Source organism: Metopolophium dirhodum, chromosome 5 (assembly GCF_019925205.1).
Source record: "Metopolophium dirhodum isolate CAU chromosome 5, ASM1992520v1, whole genome shotgun sequence".
NCBI lineage: Eukaryota > Metazoa > Arthropoda > Insecta > Hemiptera > Aphididae > Metopolophium > Metopolophium dirhodum.
The window spans coordinates 9,370,335-9,396,301 of record NC_083564.1 but is presented as its reverse complement, the minus strand read 5'-3'; the positions used below and the strand labels follow the sequence as shown (position 1 = coordinate 9,396,301).

Genomic DNA, 25,967 nt, shown 5'->3' with positions numbered 1-25,967 from the left:
TAATATAATATTACAGTTAATTTCAATGGAAATCGCAGAAGAATAAAATGAAATCCGGGAAATCTTTGAATTAACTGACAATGTCGTATATTTTTACTGTCCAACACGGAGTCGCTGAGCATGGAGTGCATAATATAATATACCTGTGACAATCACGGTGCCCGTGATATCGTTAATACTTATTGGTGTGCATCGTCTTAGAAAATAAATTTACATTTGAACGAGTTATGAAAATGTACGTTAATTAAACGCGATACGTTGGGCCAACAGGATTCAGGGAAGTCACGAGTGGTGTGTTGCAGATAAGCTTTTCCACTTTTAAGTGTCCATTAGGCTCGTCTGTTGTCCAATCCAATCTGAAGCGATTCGCAGCAGCCAGCGCAGGACGCGAGGTCGATGGTTTTCTGCAAGTGAATAATCCAGAAATGTGTCTTAAATTAATTTGGCCCCGGACAAAAGCACCCGACCCTCTATCACTCCTCCTGCTCGGGTCGGTAATTCCCCTTCGTTTTGCTATCGGAGCCTCCAATTCACGCTTAACCAACCTTAAGCCTGCAAACCCGGTCATACCCAGAAGTATAATAGGAATCGTTCATGGCATATTTCACACACACACAAGTCAAAACCTATTCGGGATGAGAACTCTTAGACTCATGCCAAGTTACCTGTGTTCGCCTGTAACGCAGAAAACGTCTTTCGTTTTTATTTTTTTTTCAATGTCCACGGAAAATAGAATAACCTAGACATGGTTTATATTATGATATCAGCTGCTGTTTATATTTTTGGATTTGGTACACTGCGGTGCAATCCATTGAAATCGCTTATCGTGCACTTTTAAATAAGAATGAAAAAATGTTGAAATAAATATTACACGCAATTATAATATAGCAAACGCATAGGTACCTATATTCCGTTTTATCGAGAAAAAAAATAGATTAAAATTAAATAAAATGAAATAAATAAAAACTGCTCGGAGCAATAATATTAGTTATTGTAAATATTTATATACATTCAGTATTTATTGACATTTATTCTTAAAATATTTACATTTTTTATATTCGTATATTTATTTTAATAAATGAGCTGCCTATAGAATTAAAAAAAAAATTTAGTAAAAATGTAATCATAACCTAATAGAATTAATCAATGATATGATGAAAATGTTGTTCAAACAATCATTTTTTTAGCTTAATTTAAATGTTTAAAATAAAGAATAACACTATATGAGAGCTATGTTCTATAATTTACAAAAACAATCCTCTATTTCCAGTTAAAATAAATCTTTTTTGTAATAAACTACTAGTGAAAAATCGCTCAAAGGTACAGACATTTTATAAAACAAATAAAACTTTCCTACCATTGGAAGTAATTATTTTTCGTTTTCATTTTTTAAACTTTAAAAAAATTTGATAAACGTTTGGTTTTCTCAAATCCTGGGCACGAGTATTATTAACTGCTAATCTATAAAGAAATATATTTCATCAATTAAAGGTATACTTTAGTCATAAATTTCCGATTTGTCATTGCACCTTTCACGATACTTTGCATAATATATTTAATTCATATGACGTGTTGAACTGTTCTGTTTACCTATTATACGTTGATACTTGTATTAGCTGATATTTATTTATTTTTGAATACTACATAATATATTTAAAATACATTTATTTCATAAATCAAGTCACATCACACGTCATCTGGAAAATTTTGGTTTTAATTCCAAAATAATTCAATGTAGGTAATAAATGGAGTTTTAAGATCAGGAGATTTCTATTATACGTAATATTATAACTAAACAAATAAATTAAGATCAATTTTGTACAGAGTAAAAACCGCGATGACGGTTTTTGGCTCTGTTACTTTGCTTTCATAAGATTCTTCATTATGGAATTATAAAAATCATTTCACGACAACGCTTAATAGTTAGGACCATTCAGACTAATTTACCAGATAGCTAACATACTAATATTGTATATACTTACTTTTCTTACAAATCAAAACTGAGGTTATGCAGACAATGTTGTTAAAATAAACTAATTTCTAAATTTCCAAAATTTAAAAATTATCGTTATAATATGTTAAAATAGTAAGTCACAAAAAATTTAAAAAACAAACGTAAAATGAACATTGACGTATAACGCACACAAATTTTGCACTATTGGAGTGTAAACATTTCAAAATGGTAAACGATATTCGAATAAATTGATGACTCAATGATCATTGATCATCATATTATAATCCTAATAGTTATATTTTCATAAATTCACGGTAGCTACTTTTTTTTTGTTCTGCTAACCACGGAAAAAAATAAAAATACAACAACAATATTTATTACCATAATATTGTTACGAATTTAATGAAAACGTAGGAAATCATTTGAATTTTGAACGATATTGATGGTGTATAATATTATGTATAGATGGCATCGATTGATTCGTAAGTATTTTTATTATAAAGTATAAAATAGCTACCATCTATATATTGAACTGTGTCATTAAGAGTACGTTTTGACAACCATGACTGTTTAAATGAATAATAATGAACTGGATGACATTGTCAGTAGTATGAAAAACGATTAAATGTATTGGACTAGTATTTCGAAACACATTTACAGTGTAACTAACGTCTGCTCAACAATTTTACTTTGTCATTCATAAAGATGCCCGGCACGATAAATGTGCACGATAAATGTGCACGATATGCAAAAACTTCACGTTAGGTGCATGCATCAATGCACACTTTTCACTTTAGTATGTATAATATGTCCTACGTACAGCAATTAAATCAATCTTATTTTTTTTTAGATTTTACTCTATAAATATTTGAATTATTAATGTCTTATTTTTATATTAATTAGATTCGAATTGTTTTAAATTATTCAAAGCTATACAACTAGGCAATAAAAAATTATTATAATTATTATCAGCTACTTATCATCAATACATTTTTTTTTGTTCTGAGTTAAAAGTTGGTACATGTTATTAAAAATGGGTAAATCAAACCAATAAACAAATAGCAATGGAGTTGAGACTGCATTGGACGCGGTTCGCATCTGTAGCAAGTACACAATGTACAACTAGTACAAGCACTATAGCGGCCTGTCTACCTTATATCCAACCACCACTACGCGACTAGCGCGACCCGGTCGACTCTCTCACAGGCACGACCATGGTAACCCAACGACACGGTCATGGCAAGGTGGGACGGGGAACGGTGTCGCGTAAGACGTACGGTCGGACATTTTTCATCGGACCGTCGGACCGATAGCACATCTGTCCGACGCAAAACTAATCACCCGAGCGGCACCAATGTATTATTTAGTTGTGATATTATAATGTAATACTTATAGTGACATACGTAAAGTGTTTGTGTTGTGTTTTTTATCACCTCAATCCAAACCTACACTACGACCGGGCCACGATCAACCAGCATTCAATCATCGGGGCCGCGTTACATTCATATTGACTATTCTTGTGTAGTATCATGTGTCTAGCCCTGTGCGAAATAAGTCTGCCATTAAAAAAAGTCATTTAATAGATAAATAGAAACATTTTCTTTTTAGAGTGTGGTATTACTGTCATAAAAGTAACCATAATGGTTTTTAATTAAAAAATATTTAGTTACATTTTGAATATCGTGTAGACCTTTGCAATATCATGTTCAGTGGTGGCCAAACTCCCCGTTTAAAGCCCCCAATAGGTCCCCCTATGACCTATTTTTCAATGTCTAAGATCTTATAACCTTGAATTATATTTTTATTAATCAAATAGAGCATGTTGAAAATCAGCTGCATCCACCCTTCCCCCCCCCCCTCCAACGACAAAATAATTTGACCACCACTGATCATGTTTAACATTATGTTGGTGGGATGGGTTCACCCTTTCAACAAGTGTGTGGCGTTCATTAATGAACACTAGTGTTGATATAGACATATAGTTCCAATTCGGATTTAACTGTGAACCAAATACATAAAATGTATAACCGAATAGTTTGATAATCTAAAATAAAGTTTGATTTATTTTGATGAGCAAATTGTACAAATTCAAAAAAAATCTTAAGCATTGCTTACATCAGATAAATTGAATTTGTATATTATTATTATAAATTATAATAATTTACTTCTATTTCACTAGAATTTATATTATTATAATAGAAAATCAATGTAGATTAGAAAATATAAATTTAGGGAAAAAAGTTAATTTGATGTATCTAATACTTATATTATAGTACTACTTATATATAGATTTACATATACTTATAATATACAGTAAATTATCTTATGTTCAAACTTAAATGTTATTTATTTTTGAATACTACATAATATATTTAAAATACATTTATTTCATAAATCAAGTCACATCACACGTCATCTGGAAAATTTTGGTTTTAATTCCAAAATAATTCAATGTAGGTAATAAATGGAGTTTTAAGATCAGGAGATTTCTATTATACGTAATATTATAACTAAACAAATAAATTAAGATCAATTTTGTACAGAGTAAAAACCGCGATGACGGTTTTTGGCTCTGTTACTTTGCTTTCATAAGATTCTTCATTATGGAATTATAAAAATCATTTCACGACAACGCTTAATAGTTAGGACCATTCAGACTAATTTACCAGATAGCTAACATACTAATATTGTATATACTTACTTTTCTTACAAATCAAAACTGAGGTTATGCAGACAATGTTGTTAAAATAAACTAATTTCTAAATTTCCAAAATTTAAAAATTATCGTTATAATATGTTAAAATAGTAAGTCACAAAAAATTTAAAAAACAAACGTAAAATGAACATTGACGTATAACGCACACAAATTTTGCACTATTGGAGTGTAAACATTTCAAAATGGTAAACGATATTCGAATAAATTGATGACTCAATGATCATTGATCATCATATTATAATCCTAATAGTTATATTTTCATAAATTCACGGTAGCTACTTTTTTTTTGTTCTGCTAACCACGGAAAAAAATAAAAATACAACAACAATATTTATTACCATAATATTGTTACGAATTTAATGAAAACGTAGGAAATCATTTGAATTTTGAACGATATTGATGGTGTATAATATTATGTATAGATGGCATCGATTGATTCGTAAGTATTTTTATTATAAAGTATAAAATAGCTACCATCTATATATTGAACTGTGTCATTAAGAGTACGTTTTGACAACCATGACTGTTTAAATGAATAATAATGAACTGGATGACATTGTCAGTAGTATGAAAAACGATTAAATGTATTGGACTAGTATTTCGAAACACATTTACAGTGTAACTAACGTCTGCTCAACAATTTTACTTTGTCATTCATAAAGATGCCCGGCACGATAAATGTGCACGATATGCAAAAACTTCACGTTAGGTGCATGCATCAATGCACACTTTTCACTTTAGTATGTATAATATGTCCTACGTACAGCAATTAAATCAATCTTATTTTTTTTTAGATTTTACTCTATAAATATTTGAATTATTAATGTCTTATTTTTATATTAATTAGATTCGAATTGTTTTAAATTATTCAAAGCTATACAACTAGGCAATAAAAAATTATTATAATTATTATCAGCTACTTATCATCAATACATTTTTTTTTGTTCTGAGTTAAAAGTTGGTACATGTTATTAAAAATGGGTAAATCAAACCAATAAACAAATAGCAATGGAGTTGAGACTGCATTGGACGCGGTTCGCATCTGTAGCAAGTACACAATGTACAACTAGTACAAGCACTATAGCGGCCTGTCTACCTTATATCCAACCACCACTACGCGACTAGCGCGACCCGGTCGACTCTCTCACAGGCACGACCATGGTAACCCAACGACACGGTCATGGCAAGGTGGGACGGGGAACGGTGTCGCGTAAGACGTACGGTCGGACATTTTTCATCGGACCGTCGGACCGATAGCACATCTGTCCGACGCAAAACTAATCACCCGAGCGGCACCAATGTATTATTTAGTTGTGATATTATAATGTAATACTTATAGTGACATACGTAAAGTGTTTGTGTTGTGTTTTTTATCACCTCAATCCAAACCTACACTACGACCGGGCCACGATCAACCAGCATTCAATCATCGGGGCCGCGTTACATTCATATTGACTATTCTTGTGTAGTATCATGTGTCTAGCCCTGTGCGAAATAAGTCTGCCATTAAAAAAAGTCATTTAATAGATAAATAGAAACATTTTCTTTTTAGAGTGTGGTATTACTGTCATAAAAGTAACCATAATGGTTTTTAATTAAAAAATATTTAGTTACATTTTGAATATCGTGTAGACCTTTGCAATATCATGTTCAGTGGTGGCCAAACTCCCCGTTTAAAGCCCCCAATAGGTCCCCCTATGACCTATTTTTCAATGTCTAAGATCTTATAACCTTGAATTATATTTTTATTAATCAAATAGAGCATGTTGAAAATCAGCTGCATCCACCCTTCCCCCCCCCCTCCAACGACAAAATAATTTGACCACCACTGATCATGTTTAACATTATGTTGGTGGGATGGGTTCACCCTTTCAACAAGTGTGTGGCGTTCATTAATGAACACTAGTGTTGATATAGACATATAGTTCCAATTCGGATTTAACTGTGAACCAAATACATAAAATGTATAACCGAATAGTTTGATAATCTAAAATAAAGTTTGATTTATTTTGATGAGCAAATTGTACAAATTCAAAAAAAATCTTAAGCATTGCTTACATCAGATAAATTGAATTTGTATATTATTATTATAAATTATAATAATTTACTTCTATTTCACTAGAATTTATATTATTATAATAGAAAATCAATGTAGATTAGAAAATATAAATTTAGGGAAAAAAGTTAATTTGATGTATCTAATACTTATATTATAGTACTACTTATATATAGATTTACATATACTTATAATATACAGTAAATTATCTTATGTTCAAACTTAAATGTTATAAATCGTATTTATTATATTTATTATTTAACACCTATTTTTCAAATTTATTTGAAACCATTTACTTATTGAAGATCAAATTTTACTTTTCCATCATTTATTTTCAAAGTCGTAGCTTTAAATCGCTGTAGGTAACATCGTTTGAAAAAGTCAGGGAAAGTTGATCGGTAGTAATGACGGCCATATACCAAATACAAAGTTTTTTCCTTTAAAATGTTGTTCACATAATATCTATTGTTGTTTTGTAATATGTATCGATCTTAGTAGACATAGGAATCGGAGATCAGGACACCAAAGTATAATAATTATAAACGTAATATAAAGAAAATTGTCATTAACACGTTTGGTACCTATACACAAAAACAATTGTTATGAACAACGTTATCTTGGATAGCTATACACATTAGTTTATAGATTTTGTACAATATAATATATAATATATCATTTTATAAACGCATTAAGTAGAATGTCATATTATTTTATTTATTTTATATCAATGTTAAGTCATTTTAAAAGTATAGTACAATTTTCTCAGTCTCAAATCATGTACAACCATGTTTATTTTAAATCAATGATTTATTTTTGTGTTTTTTTAACACGGATATCTGTCATTGTTTGTATTATAATATACCGATGATAAATAACATCTTTTATTTGATGTCTGCCATCCCCGACCAAAATATGTAGAACGTATTTTAGGTTTGTAATTTTTTAACAGAGGAATACACAGTATCGCAACTACAGGGGTTCGCCTGCCTCGTGATTATATATCGACTTCGTAAGGTGGACGAATCACACGGTGACGACAACACGTCCCAGCGATCTGGACTTAGAGGCTGCAGGTTCTGGACTTGGTGCCAGCCATTGGGATGCGAAACTTGTGTGTATTGTTTGTCGAAATCGGCATCGCACACTGCAAAGTACAACTGAAGTGGTGGCGTGGACTTTTCTTTTTTTCCTACGAAGCGACTATTTTAAATAAGTATATACCCATCGCCCGCCAATTATTGTTACCACGGTATTAATGTTGATGGCTAACCAACCCCACATCAACCCCACCACCGAACGCAGTTCATAAAAGTGCATAAATTATTCGTGTAATTATAAGCCAGTCTTTCGTCAACATACCCGCCCCACTTTTACTTGAAGCGGTCGCTTCGGAAAATAGCTTTTCACGACGCCTCCACCGACTGCTAGTATAATATTGTGCACTTTCTATGCACACGGCCATAATTGTATAAAGTGATCAATGATCATGCCGCACATAGGCCAGCCCGTGATAATTTAACGGCGACATTTCCCCTCGTTTCTAATGCGATCAGCAGCCGGAACTGTGAACTATCCTAAGGCCTAATAAATAAACGAGTGCGGAAAACTCGAGTGTAATCAAATAATCGAATGCGCAATTTGTTGATAAACACTATAATATTATTATGTACCTGCGCCAAATGAAATATTATATTATTGTGACGAAAAACTGAGGTAAAATACTAAGTACAATAATATGACAGGTTTAATCAGTATATTTTCGTGATTACTTGCAGGGTACGGATAAAGGTTAGGTCAAGTTAGATATATCGGGACTGTTCACACGAACCTTACGGCATATTAGCATCGCATCACGAACGATAATCTCCTACCGTCTCGTAATAATAATAATACTATTAATAAATCGTTGTTTGTGCAATAAACGGTTTTCACCGAACAAATTTACCGCCGAGTCATTGTAACAATTATAAATATAAATATGTTACCTAACACCGAAGTATATAATAAGAACTGTGTATTATTATGTGCGCCTTAGCTAGACCTCAATACACTACAAATATCGAAATCCGTACGACTACGATGCAGTGACATAGTATGATAGAACGTAATATTTATAACATATTTGTGAGTATTATTATTTAGAAGTGTTTAGTAGACAATAAGACTTGACCATAATTGAAATGGACTCCTAGTTATTTAAATATACTTAAGATTCTGATACCAACATAATATCAACCCCTGCCGGCTACAGTAATTATTATAACTATAGGGTCCAACGACTCTCTCTGGATGTCTTTATATTATATTAAACCGGTCGTTCCCCCTGCCACGTTACGTCGTCAGTCGATCTGCCACTGAGTAGAGTTTTGAGGAAATATTTCATATTATAATATTCTATACGACGGACCGGTAAAAGCGGCGGAAAAGTCAGTGGCTCGGCGCAACGTACCTATACATCGCAGTCGATCCATTTCGCGGAACCGTGCAACACTGCGTACAAGGTGCAGCAGCAGCAGCGGGGCGTTATGTGGATGACGGGCTGTGGAGGGTGCAGGACAAATGCATTCGCGTCTGCAGCTTTCTTCCGGGACTGCCGAGTGAATTATTATTATTGCGACCCAGTCGAATGCACTTCCGCGAATTAACTCGGAAAGAGCGGTGTAACAATGACACCCACGGCAGGGTCGCACGGCGCCATGGGCTTTTCGACGCACCTACTATATATATTATTATTATTATTATTATTATTCGTGCACCGCTGCGGCGGCGACCGTTTTAGATGGCAACGCGCGCACACATACACACACACGCACACGCACACACACACACACACACGCACGCACATGCGAACGTAATTATAATTATAATCGCAATAATAATGTGTGGAGCTTGGAAATTATGCGCGTTCCGTCTTAATGTGGCGGAAGTGAAAACGGGTCGTCGGCAAGGGTCGGTCGCTAACCGTCGATCGTTGGGCATAAATTTTATGCGATTGTTCCGGTAATGTGAATTAACGAGCGTGGTTGCGGTTGTTAATTACACGGAGTTTTCCGTCGCAAATTAACCACGCCCCTGCTCGCGCGTCCGCCACCCGTCGTCCCCGCCACCGCCACCGCTGCCACCGCCGATGCCACAGCCGTTCGATCGTAATTAATAACAACCGACGTCGTCGTCGTCGTCGTCGTCGTCGCCGCCGTCGACGCGAGTTCGGCCCATTTACCGTCGAAAAGACCAAAGTCACGACGGCGTACAAAACGCGGTCAGAAATAATTCAGACGAGTCGCGACCGCGCTCGAAACCCAACACAAGCCGCGTACATATTGTTATGTATTTATAACAGCGGCGTTTCGAGAGGAAAGTTGGGAATATGTGGTTTACATTGACAAAAAAAAAAAAATTATAATGATATACCTACTTTGGAATGGAATTTGTAGAAGATGAGGTGGTAACAAAATACGTAATCTAAAAATACGACTGAGACGTCGTGAAATAATAATAACGATTTCGAGGACCTCGGCAGTTATCACCGCCAATTATAGGTGACAGCTTTTCATGTTATTATTAATATGTATTACCCACTCAATTATATGTGTTTACAGAATGATGTAATCAAATTAAAAAAAAAACTTACGTAATACCTATACCACGTGTCCGCAAAAACAGGGTACCTACACGAAAAAAGCCGTTGCGCTTGCGCAAAGTACAAGAGCTTAACACAATTGTAAGTTATATAAATGTATGATCCAACAGTCCATATAGTCTATCCTTATAATAATTTCATGTCCCTCAAACAGAATTCAAAAAATATATGTATAGGTTACCGAGTAATAATATATTATGAACTATACTCTATTCAGGATAATTCGCGGATAAATACCGACAACCGAGCCACTCGGCACTTAACTTAGGTATAAGATCAGCAAATACTGTATAATATAAACAGTATATTTCGCTCATAGTTCATACCATTACCGTGGAATAAAGTTAAATGACAGCGGCTCAGTAATTAGTATGCGTGCACGAATTTGGGTATTTTTATCCTGGACAGAGCATACATTATTGCGAGTGTAGTGAGTGCATCCTATTTTTAAGGACACACGGTAAATGGTACCGTCGTCACACATGGTCTGAAGAACTGTAGGTCGACGTATTCAAGCGTCCGGGCCGAGATCTTCGCGAGCGAGCCTTTGACCCGTTCAGTCGACCACCCCCCCGCCGGCAATGTCATAATATTATCGATGCAAACGGTTCAGCGACAGCGAATCGATCAGCGTAACGATATTTATTGCGCTCGTTGGAGGTGGGTTTCGGCAGCAGTAGCTACAGTTGTGATAGCGTCGCCGGGCGGCGGTTTTCCCCGCGCCCGCCAACTGTTGCATATCATCATTCCGGGCGGGTAAACCGCGGCGGTCGCGGACTAGGACCCCCGCGGCCGGCAGGAAAAAACCACTTGTTCGAGTAGATTTCCTTCTGACAAACACGACCGCTCGTTTTTGCCGTCCCTCCGGTGCTCGGGCGGAACTGCAATTAATCACCGGAAAGTCCACCGCGATAACGCACTATACACGGACGCAGCACACCTCACCACCATCGTCGCCGATAACGATGATAATATATAGGACGTGTACCTATATCATACCGCGGTCACCCGAGTCCGTCCGTCCGTCGTCACGTTGACATGAAAAGCGATTCATCATCATCCGTCTCGATGTGGATCCGCGTATCGAGATAACGGATCGCCTGCTCGTATCGGCCAATGGAAAATAATTAAAACGATTATACAGTCACGTACGTACGTCCTTGTGACCGGCGGCACTGATGTTTAAAAACGTAAGGTTATATACCTAGTATTTGCATTTTTTTAAATTGCATATAGTAAGTACCTACTATTTCCATGTTTGATACGTCTGATTATAACATCAAAACGATTATTAAAAAACATAAATTTATTTTTGTTTTTAGGAAATGTTTCACTTTACAGCAGACGATAAAAAATAGGTGTGAGTTAAATAAAATATGTTTGTCTATAATTTGAAACCTTTTATTGGTTATGATGTAATCGTGTCTCCTGAATGGATTTTTTATATGACGTAATTGTTAAAGTTTCATAACTTTAATATCGATCACCTCTTAACTCTATCAAGTTATAAAACTATAAAAGTGTCACATTCTATGGTTTAGTATTTTTATTTTTTTTTTTATATTTAACACAATCGGCAATATCAATATCCTTGTAGACTTCACGAAAAATGAACGCAGTTTCATAAAAGGTGTACTGTCATACCAACAGAGTTTCTTAAGTAAGGATTCAAAAATGAATAAGTTAGGTACCCTAAGTCCAGACATAATTGGATCCATGTTTAAAAATTAAAACCGAACAGTATATGTCAGGCAATGTTTTTTCATAAAACTGTTGTTATTTTTTACATAATATTATTTATGTTTTATAAATTGTAATAATTACATTATTGATGCAATCAATTATATTTATGATTTATCAGAATGTCCATGTGTTGATTTTAAAATGTGTAATTATTTAATATGTTTTGTGCCAAATGATAATTTTATGTAATTTTGAGCAATAATGCACATAGTTACAATATAACAATTTGGCAGTATTTATGTGTCTACAATACACAAAACTGTAGACTAAACTTAAATTTTTTTCATAAAGTGATTCGTGATATTTAACTGAACTTTAAAAATTATGTATACAGGATGATTCATCGTGCACGGTCGTCCTCATTTGATTTTTCAATAATGCAGTTATTCAAAATTGGATTTATGGAATTTTTAAATATATTTTAAGACCAAATTCTTGAGATTTCTTAGTCAAACTTGAGGAGTATCCTACGGAGATACAAAGTTACCTTACTCCAGAAAGTTGTATTGTCGACGATAATGCCCCGTCCCGCACAGGGGTTTTGAAATCGGAAGGCGAACAATTTTTTGTCAAGCTTTTACATTCCAACGTGAGAATCCACTTATCAATGCATACCGTGCAACCCTATTCCGTGGATAATCGAGAGTTCAACGTTTATGTGTATAAATAATTAAACTTTTAAAACAGTTTGAAAAATGAAAGTGTTAACTATTTAACTATAAAACAACTATGCATTTTTATTGTACATTTATAATGATCGAATAAACTTGGAAACTGCATTTGAAGTATTAAACAAGTACAATTTGAAATTATATATTGATCGGATGTTATTAATAAAATAATAAAATAATAATGTTATAAATATTATGATTGATTACCTATACCAATCAATCATAATTTATACCATTCTTATGTTTCCGTCGTATCCAAATATATTGTCGTTGGAAGTATATTTTATTGATAGCATCCATGATGAGTATAGAAACTTATAGATCACTTCTCTATTACAAAAAATATATCCAATTATAAAATATAAAAATTATATTTTCTTATGAAACTAACATTTTTTTTTTGTTGGTTACACTCCAAAAGTAAAATGAACAACGCAGATGAGTTCCGTAAATTTATGACACATTTGATATTAAATTGGCTCAAGGTCCAATAGATTAAGTCTTATTCTCTTATCTGCATATCAACATTCAACTATAAAGTAATCCAATATTATATGATTTTCATAACAGGAAGATAATGCTGAAATACTCATTACAAAAATGTTCAGTTCTGTTTATACATTTTAAACGAATAATACATTTGGTTTAAATACAAATTGTGATCGTTTAAACGTAATATTATAACTTTTTATATCACATATTATTATTAAAAATTAAAATATTTCTATTGACAGATGGTTATTGCTTTAATAATATTATATTGATAAATTATTAAGATTTTGTTTTTTTTTCTATTCATACAGTAATTTGATAACAATTTCTTATCAGATATTATTTAATATTATATTTTATTTTAGTGACACCTATAATTCACATCTAACAATTAACAGAAACCATATAAAACAGTTAAGTCTTAAGGTATTTATAAAAAAAAAAATCAAGGGATAACTTTTATCTGATTTCTCGGTGCTCTCGGTTAAATAGTGCATGGTTTGAGATAAGACGATGAAATTACACGCCGCGAGACATTTTATTGGCAAAGTAAATGCGACTCCCAGATAACGGTAGTCGACCAAAGTTCATAAACTTAGTTAATTATACAGGTCGAAGAGAATGAGTACCTAGAGAAATAAAAATTAAATTCAAATTAAATAATCTCAATAGGGGTTGTATGAGAACCCGCCGGAGTTTAACGAACTTTGACGACAAACAGCACATAATAGTATACACCAAACCTACCAAATTATCATTCATGACATTGTTTTGCAAAATACGTCAGGATCTAGGAATTTTAAAAACGTTGCACTTAAATTAAATTCACTATTAATTTCTTCCAAAATGGATGGAGTGTGTTTAGATTTTTGGAATAAACAAGGTGTAACACAATGACCTGACGAATGAAATAACTTTTGTTCTAATCATTATTCATATTTCTAAATATTTTTTTTTATAGGTGCATGGTGATTTTTTAAGCACGTTCAGCTTATTTGTATGCTTAAATTATACACATATTCAAATTATGATTTTTTGGAATTTTTAAATAAACTCGAAGACTATATTTTTGAATGCTTGAGATTTTTTGTACCACTTAAATATGATCCAGTGACAATACAAACTTCTGTTTTTTTCAAATAGGAACGCCCCTCTTTCACTTTTAATTATTCAGCAGATATTTTTTTTGAGAATTATGTCGAATCTAAATCAAAATTCAAACTAGTAGTTTTTGAGTTGTATAACTTTATATATTAAGGATAATATTATATGTCTATAGTAAAATGGGTAAAGTAGATTTGGGTGCTTAGATGATTTTAGAATTTTAGTTATTACTACTGATCTATTAATATAGACAGTTTGTAAAAACGATCAAGTATAATGAATACTACATCAAATATTGCATAAAGCTTATATTTTTGTAAAACCATATTTAAGGTTTATTATCCTTATTGCAAACATTTTTATAACTCAGAATCTACTATTAGAATTTTAATTTAAATACATCATAATTTTCAAGAAAATTACCCGCTAAATAATTATCAGTAAAAAAAGTGGGTTCTAATTTGAAAAATAGACGTTTGCGTCGCCACGGGACACTCCTTAAGTAGGGGGGACGGAGTGGCCGAGCGGTCTAAGGCTTCGGCTGCGACGCAGCCGACCCGAGTTCGATACCTCGGACGTGGGCGGCATTTTTCTTCGGGCAGTCACGGTGTCCGGAGAACAAGTGCCGCCATCCCCTCACCCGGGGCATGGCAGAAACCTACGGGTGCCCCATTAGAAATTCTGCCAAAACACAACACACACGTGTACCAACCTACCCAATTTAAAAACCTAGAGTGCCCTCCCCCACACCCAATGGCCTATGTTGCCGCGGGTTACCCAATAAAAAAAAAAAACATTCCTTAAGTAGTATAAAAAATATCAGGAACTTGATAATAAGGTCTTTATGTATATTTAAAAACTCTAAAAATAAGTATTTTAATTAATGTACTATTAAACATAGGGGTGATAATGTTTAAAAAAATCATCCTGTATATATATAAGTTATAGACGCTTGCGCTACAAGTACTTTATAATAGTTTTAATTTTAATTTTTTAATACTGCACATTTTTAAGAACTTTAAGAAAAAACAAAAATGGCCAATTTAAAAATCAAATTTTTTGTACAATTTTATTGTAAAAATGTATTTCATGAAATTTTTTAAAATATGAATACTTTTTTGGTGTAAATTAATTTGAAATGTAACAAATAGAGACTTTTTTCAAAATGTTATTTAAGACAATTTTTAGAAATAAGTTAATCTTAAACTTTTTAGTATTCATACAATTTTCATATTTATTTTTTTTTTAAGTTGAACTATTCTCAATTTTCCATTTTCATTTTTCAGGGCGTTCTGTTACATCGTGTATTTTAAAATAGAAGAATATACGCATTGAGTAATATTAATTTCAACTTAAAATAACAGGTACTAAAACTAACTATTAAAAGATAAAACACACATAATATTAATGATTTTTAATTTAAAATTCAAGTAGAACCTAATCGAATAATATAAACACCGATAAATATAAATAAACTAATAAATTAATAAATAAATACATTTTTTTTTCAATAATTAAAAACTACTTATTTGTTATAGATGATATCAAATTTAGTATTACTAGTAAAATGTTGAATATTTAATGTATCTTAATATATTTTGAGAATAATTCAAGTTTATTAATACTTTTTAATTTTCACTATTTTAAAACTTTCCAAAGTATTTATTTTGTTTCAAATTTTAAAGTTGTTCTACATATTTTGTTTCACAATATACATATAATTATATCGGTTTGGCTGTAGAATAAAATATAGTAACCATAGTAAACAATATAATTTGTTATCAGTTTTGAAAGTTTCATGCGTCGTTTTTAATAATAACGGTAAAGCTATTTTTTAAATGGGCAATAATTGGTTATCAAGTGATAAATTATATGTTAATAAAATCTATCAATCTAAATAAATTATGATGTACAAATATTATGCACAGTAGAGGTATTGCTGTTTTTATCTCCAACTGATTAAGTTGACTAATAAATATCATTCAAAATATGCAATAGTAATTATAATTAAAATATGTATACCACAGACACAATTATTATTTATTGTATATTATTATAGGTACTAGTATTATAATATCGTGTAATTAATAACGTTTTTCGTTTTCTTGTTTTATACAAATTTGATATTAGTTGTGTAAGTTTTAAATGCTTAATTTTGAGTTATTTCCATTAGGAAGGTATTAAAATAATTATTAAAGTTTTAAATTGAATGCATCAGAATCTATGTAGAATATTGAATAGTAATAATAGATGGATAAGTTGGTACCAAGACTACGATACATGTAATTTTCAAATAAATTAAAGTACGATTTCAGATTTATTGTCAGATAGATATTATTATGATCCAAAGGTTTAACTGAAATTGAGATTCTTTCAGTGTTATTTGAATGCAGATTCAAGAGTACTATTATATAGGTACACATTTTATTGATACAGAGAAAAAATTATAATTAATTTTATAAGTGTGTTGACTTATTCATACCTCATTTAATTCGTCCATATAGAATTACTTTGAACATATAAAAAAATAAATAAGAATAAAACAACTTGAGCTTCGACAAAATTAAAAAAAAATAAGTTATGTAACAGTTTTTCTATATGAATGTGCAAAAAATGAACAATTCGATGGCTCTGTAAAATTGAAAACGACTTAAATTAAACATATAGTCATTAATTAAGTCAAATAAAAATGTACTATACTTTAATGATATTTATTATTAATCTTGAGAACAATATTATAATTTCTTAAATTTCATTAATTTAAGTACTTATTACAATTTAAAAAAAATACTTCAAATATTATCAATAATCAATAATAATAACAATTATTATCAATAATAATACTCAATGTCATGCGATTTAAATATTTAACAGTTGATATGTATTGTCAGTGTTATTATTGCTTCATAATGTACTTATAACTTTAATGTTTTATTTGCAAACTTTTAAAGTTGTAAACAAGTAGAACAAATTCAATCAAAGAATAAATAATAAAAAGTTTGGTAAGTGGATGGCGCTCTGCTGTACAGTAGGTTATATGTGTGTCACTATATTACTGATGGTTATTATTTATGGAAAAAATGGTATACACACACCGAATAAGTACAATTAATATGCCGTTTAAGGTTTTATTACACACAACTCATACGATCAACAGGGAAAGTAGTTTCACTTCCCCCGCGCATACTTGTAACACAAAATAATTTTTTTTTATTTATTCTTTTAAAAATATAATAGTTCCCACTAAACATTTTTCAAAAAAACTATAATAATCTTGTTGCTTTGAAAATTAAAAAATTAATTATTAAAAAAAAATTTAAAAATTAAAAATTAAAATTAAAACAATAAAAAAAATTACTAAAAATTACTAACCTAACCGAAAGATTGGTTTTCGATAGCGTTGGAAAGCGTCCTTTTTCCATCCAACGGGCGGTTAAGTGGGAAACCTTAATAGTGCAGGGTGGTAAAGTGGAAATCCCCAAAAGTGCTGCACGTACACTTCACACGAGTATACCCTGCACAAACAGAAACTGAAATCTATACCACGGTCCTTACAAAACATAAACTTTTGGTTACATCTTATAATCATATTATAACCTCCATGAGCGACGCTTAAAATAAATAAAACTAAATCGTTTCTTTTGTCGTAGAATTATAGTTTAGTTGTTGCATAGAACCCTGCATTACCTTTGCCGTTATCAATGAATGTAGAGGCGTGACAAAAAATAGTATGTGTGGCTCGTGCGGGAAGGCAATTTCAGTCTTGGGCGAAATACGGCGAAATAGCTCACTTCCCACCCTTGCCACACAATATACTATTATAATTCGTATTTGCATATCAGTCTGTTTTCAGTATTTCATATTTGTTACAACGAACATTACTTATAATTAATTATAATAGAATGAAAAAATTATTACGTACCTAATTTGTGTATAATATATTGACCGTGCTTCTATTCTATATCAGATCAACTTTATGTCGATTATCGAAGCCGTGAGGAGTTCGTCCGATGTTAATATACAGTCCGCAACAAAAATCATGATTCAGGCGTTTTAGAAGACCTCCGGGAAAAATCGGCCTAAAGAGTTGGAAGAGAGTGTTCTTACCAGTTTGAAGCTACACAGACAATACAAATATCGTTGCCTAACATGTGGTTGCTGTCAATTTCCGCTGGCGAGGCCCCTCAGTCCACAACCGTTTTAATAGCGCAAGTATTTGGTGATCTCCGGGGAAATCGTCCAATAGCTGTGAAATGCAACGATATCAAGAGTTTGAAAGCGCAAAGTCCATACAAATCGATACCTAACATGGCATTCGAAACAAATTCCGTGTGCGATACACCAGAAGCGATTCTGTCCGTCGCTTCCACGGAAATGCAAGTTTTGAAGGATTCACCGTCGGCCGAATCGACTAACAGCGAATTAAAGACACCTGTCGCTGTAGGAGCTAGCAACATCGAGTCGCTGTTACCCGTCTCGTCGACTTTGCCACCAGTTCAGCCGGTCGATTCCAGCAGTTAAGTTCGATACCAAACACGACAACGCAGTTAATCGGTTATGCCGAGTCAGAAAATGGATCGATAAAACTGCTGGACATGGTTACCCGAGGCGGATGTGGAGATGCTGCAGCAACGGACACGACAGTAACCGTCGAATGTTTTGTCGCGGTGTTCCCGACATAGACCACCAAGTATAAATTATGTAACGTTTTGTGAGAGGCGTTTGGGCAGTGGCTTTTAAACGTCACTGCATCCTTTTGCCATCTCCCCTCTCGCCTCTATTGCGCCTGTGTAATACGCTACCGTGCTCATTTGTCCCGAGTTTGCTCTTTTGTGTCCGGCTGGACGCTGTTTTGTTAACCGTTTTTGGCGTTCCCCCGTCAGCCATTTTGCGTCCACTTGTTTACAGCTGTTTCGTGCACCGTGCTGCCTTTGGCTCTTCGCCGTGTTTTGCACCACGTCGTGGTCTGCAGTTACTTTGCCCTCCGCTTAACTCCTTTTAATCGCTTGAGATGAGCTGAAGTTACTGTGGTCAGAATTCTAACCCTGAACCAAAAGAAATGTTTATGTAAAAAGATGAAACCTATAAATTATAAATATGGCTATATTGCCGTAAGCTTGTGTACATTTAGTATTTACACTAATAAACGTTATTATTTTTATGTAATTTATTTGATTTTTATTTGATATTATTGAATTTTTAAGCTTTTTGATCAATGAACAAAAAACTTTATCAACAAAGTACATCGAAAAAACCAAAAACACTGCGATTTTCCGAGAAAAATGATGTGTAATAAAGCTTTCCGTGGATTTGGATTTTTCCAATTTACTTAGTAATTTTATATTTTTCTCTAGAATGTTCTATTTTAGAATATAGTTTTGTCATTTAGAATCCTTGTCAATCTCACTCAGTGGCGCTCATTCCGATTGTATTATTATCAGTATTATGTATATTCTATAATAATATTAGCTAAAAAATATATTATGATGTATATTATACATATATATTATATTATTGGATAGATCCCACTATAGAGGGTAATATCAATATAAATAAAATATTTGTAACGGATTCAATACGAGTATAACGTAAGACACTAATTATTTCATAAACTTTGAACGTTTTTTTTACACCATTTTAAGTCATTAAAGACAACATTTTTTAAAAAATTAAAATATTTATAAGTTTTAGGAACAAGGTAATAAGCTACTTGTCCAAAATTAGATTTTTATGAATCGAATACTTAGAATAATTCAATAATATTACGTTAGAGAATATTAAATTAAAAATGCATGTTGTAATTTATTTAAAAGAGTATACTACATAAAAAATGATAATGGTAAAAAATAGAGAGTGCAAATGTGAGTGGCGTATTTGAAAACTATTGGAAATTTTAAAATTTGACCTCCCGAATGCACCAATTACACACCGAACACACCAATTTACCATCGAACAATATCCTGTTGAAGAAAATCAATTTTACTGCCCCAAACGGTGGTGACAGACACAAAAATAAAAAATAAAAAACACACATCATTGTAAAATCAATACATTCTCAAAATCTAAAACTAAAAATTACAAGCAAATTTATAGATGATAGTTATGAAAGTAAGTAAGTTGTGGTTTGGACATAATATTAGAATCACTCATAATTTATATTATTGATATGCTAAATATGAAAAAACATTATAATATGACTGTTGTAGGTAAAATTATGGTGCAATATGAGGTATAACGTCAATGAGGCAATATTTAATTTTAAAATTTATTTGATGTGTGCTTTAGGTATAATTATAACTTATTGCTTTACCTCTTAGTCCACAAATAATAAATTGTACGTTTTGATTTATCGTTAAATTAATGTTTGATATTGTGTATCATAAATTTTAATGAATAACACGCTAATTACGATTCATTCGGTTGCAAAGTATACCTACAGCATAATTATAAAACTACATCATGGACCATAACATATAAAATAAAATATTTCGTTAATAAATTTATGACACAAAATTGATTAATATTTTGTATTTGATATTTCAACAGTGTGAAATGCAGTAGTTGAGTCAGCTTGTAAACACTGTTTTCGTGGAAATAATATAATATACGAATATAGCATAATGATCATAATAATGTAACGGATACCAAAAATAATAATAATATAATATGCTACTCAAAACTAAAACAGTTTTAAAAATAATAAAAAAAAGAAAAGTAATTCATTTTCGTAGGAACCGCAGGTAGCAGTTATTTGTTTTAAGTACAGAAAAAAAATTCACTAAGCTACCGTGCTTTGAGCTCAGACGCAGCTGACTATTAGTTTTTTTGTAGGAATACTTGAAGAACAATGTATATGCAGCGCAGAACACAATTCTGTTCGTTAGTCGAAAGTACGCATTCCGAGCATAATGTATAATATGGTTAGGTACACGTCAATAACCTACTCAATAGTTAAACCAAAGCACATTATGAGAGACAGCAACCGGCACATAAATGGGCGTCCAAGTGGAAAATAATTCGTTCCGTTTTGTCTTCGAGAAATCTCAAGTCCCATTATGGTACGATATGGACGTAAACATCGAAAAACCAAAAGGTGAAATCAGTGAAGAATCGTTCCGAACTTATTGAATTGATTTTACATATTATAAAGAAAGTTTCCGATTAGTTCTACGACTTTTGCATGTATTCCCAAATGAAAATCACCAATTGTAAAAAGTTTGAGAAAAAAAAATGGCGTGTTCATAATAATAATAAATTTTCAATCAAGAAAGTGAGAAGCGTTACAAAGAAAAAATGCGTTCATAATTTTTTGTTACACGACCGTTATGCATTAATATTGCATACACAATGCGCCGTGTTATAAAATTGAATGTAATTTTTTTTTTCATTGGTTCATATTACGGTTAATTACATTTCTTCGAATGTGTGATATTATCCATGATAGATTTTAAATATTACAGCTGGTATAAGTAACGACGGAATCTTTATTATCACTAGGTATTGAAAAACCACATAATGTATTTTTTATACCTTTAAATTCTAATAAAATACCATTTATAAATATTATGTTAACATTTAGTAGGTACTCGTTGATTAGTTGTGTACAAAAACATAATAGCTTAACAGTTAATAGCTTATTTATTCACAAACTTAAATAATATACCTATCGATCTAAAAGCAACAATATAATATTATCACAATCAAAGATATTGTGTCCTGTTTAGATTTGTATTTTTTAGATATCTTTTTCTGTTTAAAATATTGCATGATACGAATATTATGAGAATTATATACATAATTAATATAAACTAAATACACATTAGTTCATAATGTTCTATGGTGTTTATAATATCCATAAACTTAATTTGCTAATCTGGTAATTTTATTTAAGGATCTTATACAATTTCCTCGTATGATTTTCGTTTTTGTGTACTCAACGATGTTCACTTAGAGCGCAGTAATATTTAAACACATATGATTATTAATAAGCTTCTTAAAGTGTTTTGATGTTTCTTTTTACGGCACCATCTCACTAATTAATTTCTTGATGTACACATTCTATGGTTTTAAACCATATTTTGTTTCACAGTGTGAGATAGGAGATCGCACTTCTTAATTACGTTTGTATATTTTAATAGGTATATTAACAACAATGTGTTTTTTTAGAGGATAATATTAATCATTCCGAAATCTTCTATGGTTGAATAAATTATTAATTAATGTTGATAATTGATTGGTAATGATAACATACTTGATATTAACTGATATTATAACATTAAAAAAAAGTGTTGATAAATAATTTGTTGGTTTGACGCATAATAAAATGTTAAACAATGCTATTTTTGACTTTGATCAAATATAATAATAACTACATATTGTATTACTAACGATAAAAACGACGGCAACATCGCTCTCGTATCCACTGGTTGCCACGACCAATCGACGACGTCGGTTGCACATCTGCAGACCGAATGCTATAAATAATAATATGGAGACGTTGCACTTGTGGCCAATTCGGTGATAAGTGTGATATAGCCGGTATGAGATGGTATAGCCAGCCAGTAAGAGACGATTTTCTCGAGACAGAAAACAATAATTTAATACGTGACCCCAACTCAGTCATCAAGAGCTCGTGATAATAATATGATGTAGGTACGCCAAAAGTCGGCGAGGCGTTGTCGTGCCGTGGGCGATCGAGGGGACCATGGTAAGCTTACAATCACGCGATATGGGTTACCCACCGCGCAATAAACATTTCGGTTGGGTGATGGCCGTTCAGACCACTCTACACCCATTCGCCCCCCGCTTCCATATTATTACTATCATATTATAATCAACCCGTTTCGACGTCTGACGTCTGTCGTGGTGGCGGTGGCGGTGGCGTTTGACTAATAATATTGCCGACCACGCGCGTAATGCCTAATAATGATGATGATGATCATCATCATGATTATGATGATCATGATAATCTTGTCAGAAACTGTAGTGTAAAGCGTCCGGTGGCTTAACCCGAAAATTCATAATATTGTCCATTTTTCACCACGTTTATCAGTGATCGAGTAATATAATATATTCCGACGGAATATGATGTCGGAAGGTGCGCAAAAACGACTTGACCTACCTATTATAATACGGCTAAAATAAATCATCTGTCGCGTTATGTACCGTACTAAAACACGTTTTGTAATTATTGTTGTTGTTGTTATTATTACGAAACGTGCATATTAATTACAATTGATACCGTATAATAATATATTAACGATTTATACAAAAAAAAAAAAAAATATATTTTCAACACCCAACTATACTTTGTGTCAGCATTTTAATCGCGTCGTAAGACCAATAAAAAAAGAAATATACGAAACAATTAATTTATATAGATACTATTCGTTCCGGTAGATTTTGTGTCTTACAAACGACTGAATCCGTGAGTCATATTATAAGTGTCGTCCATACTGTATAACTATTACAGTATTTTGGTTTTTTTAAAAATAATTTATTGGGTACAATACTGCAGTTGAGCAATAATACGATCATATTTTTGATAACGATTTCTCAGTTCATTACACAAATAATGAGAATCGTTAAGAAAATAATATGTATTTTAAATTTCATTCGCCGCTATTAATTATTAAGATGGTAACAACGATACGAATCCCTTTCACGTGGCAAGCCATTTATTTATTTACGACTATTGCAGGCCAATAATTAATACCATTTATATTTTGTTCGTATTTTGGTCCAATATTAAATTATTCATAATATTACATTGTTGGATTATTTTCCATAGACTATAATCACAGTAACCACATACTACTTAAGTTATTTTAAATTGATGGTTCACAGATTTTGTTATGACATATTCTGTACATTATCATAATTACAAATAAATACCCATAATGATATGACTTAGTCCCTTAAACAGTGCTCAAAACTTTATTGAATTTCCCGATTTTCGAAAGGGTTTTGCGCCTTGAATAAATAATCAGTCATCGAAACTACCATGCGATAATGTATTGTTAATAGACTTCACGGTTGTCACTGTTATAGCATAACACACATTATTATATTATAATATACATATGATTACTGTTGGAAATGTTTTAAAAAAGACACGCTAGGTCAAAGGTGGACAAGTCAAAGAAAATAATGAACTGTGCCAAGTTAAGTTCAATTAACTTCGACTATTGTCGTCCTATAATATTATAATACCATACGACTCGCATGATACGAGTACCTCTTTATGCATATTATTATTATTCTGTTGACGGTGACCTGCAGATCCGCTCCAACAACAACAACAACAACAATAATAATACTGTTATTGTAATAATAATAATAATAATAATTTTATTATATAGTATCGCGCGTGTACCCGATACGGCCGCACGACGACGAGCGTTTCTTGCGCGGCGGTCGTGCAATACAGCTGCGTGTAATACACGCCGGTCGACCGTGGTATAAAAACCGCGGTTCGTCCCTGGACACTTGCGACCGCGCGTGTAATTCCGACATCGGCTCCGCAAGTCCGTGTCGCGCCGTGACCCTTGTACGCGGGGATTATCGGACATTGGGGGGGAGGCGCACATTTGTGCAAAACATAAACTGCACGGCGCGCGGTTAATTCGGACGATAATCCATAAATACTCATTAACCCGTTGAAACACCTTGCGTGAGCTCCACTCCAGCCCACTCGCCACCACCCACACCGCGCCCAGTCACCCCTATACATTATTATTATCATCCCACCGGAAACTAACTCACACACACACACATATATGTATATAGGTACACATGCGCTCACCCACATTCGTGTATACAAGCGTATATTGTGATCCCGTTTACACGTGTACTGCAGTTACACGTTTAGGTACACACACACACACCCGTACAACGGGGAACTCGATAATTTGACTCGCGAAAAACACCCGCACATACACCCGCACCCACCCGGACCCACACACATGCGCGTGGATAAACATATATATATATATATTATGCACACACACACACACACACAAACACGTTAAATATATTATCCGACGACGATTTATCACCGTTACATTATCTGCAGTGGCGGCGGCTCGGTCACGGACACGGACGGACACGGTGGAAACGTCCGTGTGCTGTGTAATTCCGTACGGCAAAACACGATAGAAATACGGTTTGTACTATATACCGAGAACAAAACGTTTGTTAACTGCTGAACCGTAACCGCAGTCCCGGGCCCGTCAAACGAGCACTCAGAAATATATTATATTATTGTTGGTTTGCACTCGCGACGACGTTAACGCGCGGCAGACGTCGCGGCGGCGGCGTCGTCCCGTCCGCGAACGAGTATATTATTGCCTATGTAGCTAGGTATAGCTGGTATATACCGCAGTAATATCGCCCATATGACGTGCATAACATAAACTATACGACTGTATACCAGGTATACACGTGTGTGGAAAAACAATGCACACCGGTATAATTACTCCAATACGTCAAACGCGAATTATAATATTTCAATATTTCCTAATCGGAATAGGTCGGTGGATAGTGGATACTTATATAATATTGCGGTTTCTTGGATATTGCGGAGAGGCTCT

General features: G+C 32.8%; 1 protein-coding gene across 2 annotated transcripts in view; it reads right to left on the bottom strand.

The window, feature by feature from the left end:
- LOC132944469 (lachesin-like) overlaps positions 1 to 25,967 on the bottom strand; it is a 130,565-nt gene that overhangs the window by 67,965 nt on the left and 36,633 nt on the right. Inside the window, exon 1 of one of the 2 annotated variants that reach the window (XM_061013832.1) lies at positions 17,749 to 17,891. The exons of the other annotated variant lie outside the window; for it this stretch is intronic. The gene's annotated coding sequence lies outside the window, so the exon portion shown is untranslated. Of the gene's footprint in view, positions 1 to 17,748; positions 17,892 to 25,967 lie in introns of those variants that run through there. 2 annotated transcript variants of the gene reach the window in all.